The 10,345-nt window shown below is 39.5% G+C and overlaps 1 pseudogene; it reads left to right on the forward strand.

Moving 5' to 3' along the window:
* The first annotated feature begins 316 nt into the window (after positions 1–316).
* Positions 317–10,075, forward strand: LOC121148813 (annotated as a pseudogene).
* The last annotated feature ends 270 nt before the right edge of the window (positions 10,076–10,345 follow it).

Here is a 10,345-nt window from a genome sequence, read left to right on the forward strand (position 1 = left end):
GAAGCAGCCCCAAACTCCAGCACTCTATTAACTGCCGGTCTGCCTCACATTCTGGTTTCCATGACGATGCACTGTTCTTTGTTGCGACAGCATATATCCAGAGATGAAGGATATCAGTGAGTGTGGAGCCTGCCACTTGATCACTATCCTGCTGGTGCCACAGCCCATGGCTTGGTTCCTGGTTATTGGGCCTGGCTCACAGCAAGGCCCTGCCTCTTCCTTCTCTCAGAATTCTGGACTGATGACAGACTGAGAAGAATTGGATTGGGATGCTGGAATCACGTGTGTTGAGGTTCCTGCCAAAGCAAGTGCGGAAATGCCTAGGTTCAGCATTGGGAAATCTGGAGGTGAGAGCCTCAGGAACATTGCTATGTTGGTGAAGTTGGCATGGGTGGTGCAGGACAGATTTTAACACTGGCAGTGTAGACAATTGCATCTAGATGAGGGACATGATGTCCCTGTATGGTGACTGTGATTGCACAGCAATCTCTCGTGTCTTCTAACATCCCAAAATGCCTTCCAAGAAATTTCCATGTAGTTCTTCAAAGAATAGTTGTTAAACATTGGCAAATCACAGATGACACACCTTCAAATAGTGAAATGGAAATATAGCATTTAGGTTAGATGGACCTATGCAGCAACAGCCTTTTTTAGCCTATGTGTTTCCCGTCTTGTCCCATCTCTTCAGGGTGCATATGGACAAGGATATTGGAATTTGTGTTCTGGCTAAGCAGTCCTCTCTTCTATACTCGATCATCTCAGTCCATCCTGCTTTTGAGGGCTTTGCCTTTCAGGTCTCCTAGCTGTATCCTCTGGAAGTGAAGATCAACTGGCTTTTTATGAGTGCTAGCAGTCAGAGGTCCTGGACAACACTGATGCTTTTGAGAATAGAAGCCTAACAAAGAAACAGAGAGCCAGGAGAGATAAGTAGCAACTGAAAAGCATTCTTGGGATCAGACTCAGCAATATTTGATTAACACCATTCATTATCTTGAAAACAGTGACTGTCAGAGGCTGCTGACATGAGATCCTAGAACTGCAACTATGATATTAAGTAGACAAAAAGTGGAAAATGTATGAACATTTGACAATAACCATGGAATAGCTAAATCAAAAATGGAAGTACAACCACGTTTGTACATAAATGGTTTGTTTATGTTTTTGAAGTCAGAATAAGAGAGATAAAAAGACAGAGAGATCTACCCATACATTCACTCCCCAGTCAGTGCAGGTGAACCTGGTTAAGCTCAGAAAATGGAAGCTTTGATGTGGTTAGAACAATCCCAAGCATTAAGGCCATTACCTGCTGCTTCCCCAATTGCACTGGCAGGAGATGAATTGAAAGTGTCTGGTGGAACTGAAACCAGTGCTCAGGAATGGGATTGCTGATGTTGTAGACAACTTAAGTTGTTGCTCAACACTTCATTGGAAATATTGCCTTTGTTTCTTCCTGGTTACTATGCTCAATTTTTTTTTTCTTTTTCTAACTGTCACAGGTTGTTGATGGAAAATTCAGGATTTTCCTTTTTAAGCTCATGCAGAAATATGAATATAGACATCATATTTCCAAATTGGATAAATAATTTCTTGGCCTCATTGTTCTGTCTAGAAAAATTTCAGATGACATAAATGTAGTAAGTATGCAAAACCTTGCCTAGTTTCTGATATTAGAGAATAAGTTTTCAATTTTTAAAAACGAAGTATGCAATTAACTATAGATTTTTCCATAGGATTTTCATTTTATTTTGAGGAAATTTACTATTCCTAATGTGTTCATCACTTACATTCTGAAAATCAACTTAGTTTACTTCATTGAATTCAATAGGCATAAGTAAGAGCTTAGGTGGAAATGAAGGATTTCTTTTTGATGCGGGGGTCTGTTTTAAAGAAAAAAAAATCTTCAACACATAAGCATACATCTAAATGAGAGTTAAAAGACATTTTCATATCACATCTTGATCACAGGTTAAAACCACTGCTCTCTGATTGGAAATTCTTTTCTGGTAAGAGTTTACAAAGTCTTGAAATACTTATCAATCCTTCCTTGTCACCTTCTAGTCAAGTCTGCTCAGATGACCTGCAAAATGAAACACACCAGGCAACAGAAGGTGAGTGGCTCTTAGATCCCGTTCACTGCAAAAATTAATTACAATAAAAAATAAAAATAAAGAATAATCCTATTAAGTCCCTCACAACTAAGAGGAGAAGACACCAAATACTATTCGCTCTCTTCTTCCTGTCATGATCTTTCATAATAGCTGACATGATCATAATTTTAAATCAGACAAGGATTTACATCACACACACATTGAAACCTTCCAACAACCCTATGAATCTTTTACTAAATACACTCATTTAAAAGATGAGGAATGTGAAGTATAGGAATGTGAAGTGTTTAGGGAATTGATTTCAAGTAGAAAAAGTCTACAAGTGCCTGGTTAAATCCTCACCTTGAACAATCCAGGGCCCCATGTGGAATCCAGGTCATTTCCCAGCTGTTCCACTTCCTATCCAGTTCCCTATTTATGGCCTGGAAAAGCAGTGGAGGATGGCCTCAGGATCCTGCCCAGACATGCGAGACCTTGAGGAGGCTAAAAATGCTGGGCTACAGATTAGCTTGCCTCTGGCTGTTGCTGTCACTTGGGGAATGATCCAGTGGATTGAGGATTTTGACTCTCCTTCTCACTGGAAATCTTCCTAGGAAAGAACACAAAATTCTCAAGCCTGAAGCCTCCAGCGTGTAGTACTGAGTATATATCAAATAAGCAATGACTGAAACTTTTCTCTGTACTCATTTGTACGTTAAACAGAATCATACCTTAAACTCATGTCCTCATTCATGTAGGAAAAAACAACATCCTCTTTCTCTGGACAATAAATAGGTAGTCTCTCTAGAGTTTGGAATTATTTTTCCGAGTTGCCCTTTCAATGCACCATGAGTTTTTGAATGTCCAGGGGATTACAAATATTTTACAAGTTTTGGCACAACTGGGGTTATTAAGAAATTCTCCAAGTTTTCTGAAAAATATTTCAATACTTTCTGATGAAACAGAAAAAGCACATTAAAATAATTCTCTCTCTCTTATATATATACATATATATTTTATGTATAATAAATACATATATATTTATATATATAACAATAACTATATATAGTTTTGTGTTTGAGCATTGAAAACATGGTAAAGAGTAACAGCAGTATTACAAAAATTAGTTAACTCACATTAATGAGTATGTCATATCTAAAAAGTATGTGTGCAAATTTACAGATGAGGAAGGTTACCTGTGGAGAAGTAGCTAATAGTACACCTGGATTCAAGCAAATTGATATAGGCATCAGCCCATCCAATGCCGAAATCAAATATTCCCTGAATAAATGCTATCATATTTAGCTTTTATCACCATTTTTCTTTTTAGACAATCATCTGATTTCACCTCTTCCTCACCTTATTCATGTAACCAAATGTTCCGGTTGCATTTCATCCTGTCTGTGCTTTCCTATATTTTCCCCTTGACTGGCCACAGGTTGATAAGACATACTCTTCTAAAGAAGCCCAATTTGCCTGCCTTCACATATATTCTTCTCTAGATTATCTTTCCAAATGACTGCCCCTTTTCTACTTTCATTTGTGCAGAAGAAGTTGAAAATCATCTGGAGGAAAATAGCCTCAATTGATGTGATCTATCCCCAAATACACAACAAATACAGATAATGTTTTCCCCTCAGCATTCAAACGCCTCAGATAGTTCCCATGTTTGCTGATACATTAAAGAATGTCATGCACCTGAAAACACTTTGCAATCCCAAAGGATAACTAAACTGAATAGGAAGTTTCAAAACAAAACTGTTACTTTGTCATTAAAGGGAAAGCCCAGCAGGCCTTCACATAATGAAATGAGTATGAAGGATTCCTCAGGAACAGCAAATTTACTAAACACAACTGGCTCAAAGCAGGGCTGAGAAACAGGGTTTCATCCTAAAGAATCAAACATCTCAGAAGTGGACTCTACACAAAACTTCGGTAGGAAAAATAATTTCAGGAGTTGTCTCTCCAGGCCCACTAGGAAGCCCAAGCAGGGTGAGGGTAGATGAGGATGGTCAAGCTGTGAGAGGTGAAATTACATGCTTGGGTCACTCTCAACGCAAAACAAATAGAGCCTCTGGAAACATGATTACATTTTAGGCTCATTGGGGGCTGATCTAAGTTACTTAGGCTATATGCAAAATACAGAGAGGAAGTCAGTTTTTCTAGGAGTGAAGATGCTACTTAATATGCCTGTTTCCCATGGGTTCCAGAATCCTCTCTCTGACTCTACCATATTTTAATATACAACTTAGTGTTGCTTGATGATGAGACACATGATTCAAGTCTTACCATCCTTTAGTGAGAACTGGACAAAGCTTTCTGATCTGTGGCTGGATTGCCTGCTCTCAAAGTTACTTAATCAGTGATCATCCCTACTCTCTCTGCATTCTACATGCTCTGTTTGTCTCCCCTGATGTGTTGACCTCTATGTGTGTCTTTCTTTGTCTTTTAAATAAACAGCTGTTCAAATGTCAGGGGAAATGAATGACAACCAGAGATTTTTCATGAAAAAAAATTCCATACGTTTTTCTTGTCTTGAAATCCCGATATTTTAATAAAACCTGAAACATGAAATTACCGATAACTTCACTGACATAGTTTCTCTAACTCATAAGTCAGAAGAAAGCATGAGAATGAAAATTTCAGATGTACAACGTACAAGAAAGAAAGGGTCAGACATACAAAGAGTTCTTATTGACTTAGTGACCTCTATAACCCTGTGAGTGACCCTTTGGCACATCCACAAAGAGAAATCCTATAGCCTGAAATCAAATTCCATTTGTACATTTGTATTCTATCATTCTGTCTAGTGGTAACTTGGGTTGCAAGATTGAGGCTGTGATGTGCATAGTTGGCTGTGTTTGATGCTCTCTATATCCTGTAATGTTTGTTATCCTTTCCTAATCCCTTCCACTCTCATCTCCAGATTGTGAGAAGTGTCCGAAGTTCTTTCTGAAAAGCTGTGCTGCTCATGGACCGCCAGTGTTTCTAAAGGACAACCCAGTGGTTAAGGGACGTCCTAGTCACGCTTTCCTCAGTGCCAACTGACTTAGAATTGGCCCATCCAGCATTCCTGAGGCTGGGCTTGGAGTGTTTAATGAAGCGTCTGATCTGCCACGGGATTTGCACTTTCGTCCTTTTGAGGGCAAGATCACAGAAGTGTAAGAAGAAACCAACAGAGGGTACAGCTGGCAGGTAAGAAGTACACCCCTTTCCGGTCTGGTGGCTTTCCACCTGCCTGCTGTGAGTTTGGCTCATGTGTCATTTGTCCTTCTATACATTATGGTATGAGTAGAGCCAACATGATTACATCACAGAATCCTTACTGAAGTTTAGCATTGATGAGATCACTGGGTTGTAAAAACAAGGCAGTTGCGATCTGAGCTGTGGCTTCTACTGGAAGGAAACAAATCAGATTAGGTCTGTACTAAAACTATGTTATGTCTCAACATGTGGTTGGACTCATGGAATATCATGGAACATGATCGTAGTTGAGTTAATAATTCTGTTGAACTACCCCCTTTCCAGAAACATATTAACTGATTTTTCTGAAACTCAGATAGCCAAGGGGAGGAACAACCCTGAGTACATGGATGGAAAGGACACTTATTTGGCCAACTGGATGAGGTAAGAACCATGGCATTTTACCTCTGGAGATGATATTTCTCTCAAAGACAAGATCACTCTTCTTTCTCTTCTACTTTCCTCAGCGACTTTTACATGATATGTTCTTTTTAATCTCTAATTGAATGACCTTCGCATATCATGACCAGTTTCTAAATGGATATTCTATATAAATACTATTTAGGGTTTTGAGGATGACTAGTGAGGAAAGAAGGAAGAAAGCATGCTTGTGAGAACAAATACGGTATCTACACCTTGGACATGGGACTTCATTGATCTCATGAGAGAGATACATGTTTGCAGGGAGAGCTCTTGCAGAGTAGGGATTCAAACAAGATGGAGGCTATCAGAGAACAGATGAGATTCAAGTGTAACAGTGCATGAGAACTCAGCATTTATCTCTGACCCAGGTATGTGAACTGTGCCTGGAATGATGAGGAGAAGAATTTGGTGGCCTTCGGATACCACAGACAGATATTTTACTGCACCTGCCAAGTCATCAAACCAGGCTGTGAACTTCTAATATGGTATGGGGATGAGTATGGCCAGAAGCTGGGTATCAAAGGAAGCAGTGGAAAAAAAGAGAAGGGAAAAAAAAGGAAGAACTCACAACAGTGAGAGGTAAGTAGCACTATTGTTTAAAATAATTCAAGGAGTTGCCTGGGGAATATTTGCTGTTCAACTCTAATGAGTCAAATGGAAAGTAACAGCTAGAAAATTCAAATTCAAATGTGATTTCAATTTAGCAAAAGCAAAGACTTACTTCTCAAAACTAGGAAAGAGTTATAGAGAGACTCAAGCACAGAGAGAGAGAGATAAGAAGAGAGACAGAGCAGGAGATAAAGAGAGAGCAGGAGAGATCACCAGCTACTGTTTTACTTCAAAGGCTGCACGAGGCTAAAGTCCTTACCGTGGAGATGCTGAGATCCCATATTTACACCACTTCATTTCCTGATTCTTTCACTTCAATTCCAGCTTGTGGCTTGGGAAGCAGTTGAGGACAGCCTCCAGCCTTGGGACACTACAGCCAAAATGGAGACAAGTAATACATTCCTGGCTCTAGGCTTTGGATTGACACATCTCTGGCTATTGTGGCCACTTGGGAGTGAATCAAAAGACAGAAAGATTTCCTGTATGTCTCTCCTCCTCTTTGTATACCTGAGTTCATATAGATTTTTGAATTAGAGTAGATATGATATTAAATGGTATTTTATGGAGTTATATTATATTATGTTATGTTATATTATATTATATTATATTATATTATATTATATTATATTATATTATATTATATTATATTATATTATATTATATTATATTATATTATATTATATTATATTATATTATATTATATTATATTATATTATATTATATTATATTATATTATATTATATTATATTATATTATATTATATTATATTAACACTATTGTTTAAGGCTGCGTCTGCCAAGACTAACTCTGGCCTAAGGCAGGCGCCCGGATTACATCTGAGTCTCCTCTGTATTTCATCACTTTAAATAATATGTACTCATTCCTTGGGTACATTAAAACAGCAGGAGATTGAACATGGAGCAGCCAGATTTCAAACTAGTGATTATATGGTCGACTAGTGTCATAGTGACTTGAAGCAGTGTGACCTTATACTGACCCATTTTTTTTTAATGCTGTTTACTGCTGGGAGCAATTGATCCACGTTTTTATTTAGTTCTTTTATTTTTTGAAATACTTTGTGCACAAAAATATCCCAGACCAAACCTTTTCTTTTATTTATTTATTTATTTTGTGTTACATTTTTGAAAAATATTTCCACAATTTATTAGGGCAAGAAGGTTCAACAGCTATAGGAGCATGCTTAATATTATTATTTCTATGTTTTTTCCTTCATTCATCCAAGGTGAAGTGTGATATTGAGGAAGAATCCCCGACCAATTATCCCCCACCACAGGTCCCGTATGTGGGGAGTGTACAAAGATTCTTGCTCAAGTGGATTTGATCATTGATCACTTATAAATCACTGTCATTCTCGGAACTCCAAACAAAATGAGATCACTGAAGAATCCACTGAATGACTTAGTCCATCATAGTGTCTTCGTTTGCCTATTATTTTACCTGCCAACATATAGCTGTGATGGTTGATTGATTTTTCTTTCTTCTTTCTTGTCTTGGTTATGGTTCTGAGTCTGGCATTTTCACTGGGGAAATTCTCAAAGAAACTTTGTCTGAGGTGGTCCCAGTCCAAATTCTTGTATGTACTGGCAAGTGCCAGGTCCAGCACAGTGCTTTGCCCCAATCAATAGGTGTTTGCAATTCCTGGTCCACATAAGGTGCACAGGTGTTGTAGCCCTGCTCTGCCCCATCCCACCTCATGCTCTCCAATGGAGTAGCTTTCCAGCAAGCTAACCCCCAATATTGCCCCTGCTAGCTCCATCCTCTCTCTTCCTGGTATTCACGTGTGTTGGTGATCATTGTGGTCATATTTATTATATGCAAACTCACCTTGACATTTTGTATTGTGCACCGCTTTTTGACATGATCAAACCTGGCTTGATCCACACTCTGTATTGGTGCTGAGATTTACCAGTGGATGACATGAACTGATTCAGTCTAGTATGCTCCCTAAACATATAAATATATGCCAGTGGGTAACTTTCCATGGCCTGTTCCGGGCTGTTTCCTATCATGTTTCTTGCACTTACCTGGTGGTTCTGTGTCCTGCCAGAGGATTTGCACAAGCTCCTCCATCAGAACATCTCCCAATGCCAGGTTCCATGCTTACAAGTGGATCTATGAGACAACCCAATGCAGTTCACCTCCTGTTCTAGCAGGAAACAGTGGCTTTTCTGAATGGCCTTCAACCCAAACTGGTTCTTGCTGTTGGTTGTTTCAGCCCAGCCATGGCTTGTCCACACTCACAGATGGCTCAAACATGGCCCAGTAGGGGTTGAGCCCTAGCCTAGTCTGTCCTACATCTGCCCAGGTCCTCCTGGACACGAAACAGTGTTGGAGTCTGGCCAGGCTTGGTGCATTAAGTCCTAGTCCACACTTGTGACTGGGTAGACTACAACTGTATCCTGATGAGAATGCAGCTCCCATTCCAGCCAACACACCACTTAGTGGGAGCCTCAACCCATTGAGGCTGCCCCCTTACTTCCCAACTGAGCCTGTTCCCAGCCATAGATCACATGCATTGCAGTGGTTGCTCAGACTCAGTTTGGCTCAGGCACTCACGTGTCCTGATCTCTGCCTTAAACACTGTAGCTTAGAATCCCTATCCCACGCAGACCAGTAGGTGCAAGAGCCTAGGTTGGCATGACATTTGTTCCATCCTGGTTAGTAGTTTCAACTGTGGGCTAAGGTTTGCTCAGTCTTGCCTAGTACACATCCATTCCATTTCCTATTGACACAAATTCTAGCTGATGCAGCTACGATATCCAGTTTTGACTTTGTCCAACCCTCCTATGAGAAATCAGAGGATTGGGAGGTTTGTTTTTTGTATTTATTGTTTATTATTGTTATTTTCATTTTATAGTCTCTTTATATTATCATTGTAGTGTAGATATGAAGTAACAATTACAGCTTGGTAATGTGACAGGTAACATTAACATTTGGCATTTTAAGTGAATCATGACATTGTAGGAAGACACAAAATCAGAGAATCTAGTTTTACTGTCAAAATGTTATTTGCTGATTTTGTCAGCACCCTGTTTTTATTCAGGGATAGTATTAGATTGTGGCAGCACATCTTTTCCTTTTGCACATTGGGCTATTTCAAGCTTTTTAAGGGAAATAGAAGATAAATTTGAAAGATAAAGAAATCTACCATATTGCTGCATCAGCAGAATCAACATGATCATAATATCCCTATTACCAAAAGTGATATTTAGACTCAACTCAACTCCAGGCAAAATCCCAATAACATTCTTCTCAGAAGTAGAGAAAAACTTACAGAGTTCTCTGGAAACGCAAGGGATCACAAATAGCCAACTGAAAAACAACTGAAAATAATCCAGTGGCAACATTGGGACTCTTCAGCAAATGTTTTTGGAACAATTGGATAGCAGTCTACCTAGGTAAGAGGCAAGACCCCTACCTGTCACTGTACAATACTCAGAACTAAAGGGATCAAGAAGTTAAACCTGTTATCAGAAAACATCAGACCATTAGAGGAAAATGTTGGAAGCCCTCTACAGGAGTCTAGCATTGACAAAGACCTCTTAGAAAAGTCACCCACTGGTAAATCCGAATGCCAGAACACAGAGTGTGTTGAACCGGCTTGTTCGCAACAAAAGCAATACATAGCACGGAATGCCAAGGTGAAGTTGTCTGAACCAGCTGTGACCACAGCACCCAGCCAGCACACGTGAGAACCATGAAGGGAGGTGTCAGAGCTGGCAGAGGAATAAGTGGTATTTCCCAAGAAAAACAGCTACTTTCATTTGGGAGTGTGACCTGGGAATGGAATAGACCAGACCAGGCAGGGCCACAGTACCTGTTCACCTCATGTGGACAAGATCTGATGAAAACTAGGTTGAGTGGATTATTCCCACTGGTGCAATCTACAATCAGAGTGGATGAGGGTTGGTGGGGTTTGTTCATAGTATCGGCTGACAGAGGCTGGTACAAGGGGCTAGTCA

The sequence above is a fragment of the Ochotona curzoniae genome, unplaced genomic scaffold (genome assembly GCF_017591425.1).
Source record: "Ochotona curzoniae isolate NIBS_2020 unplaced genomic scaffold, NIBS_Ocur_1.0 contig_1820, whole genome shotgun sequence".
NCBI classification, from domain to species: Eukaryota; Metazoa; Chordata; class Mammalia; order Lagomorpha; family Ochotonidae; genus Ochotona; species Ochotona curzoniae.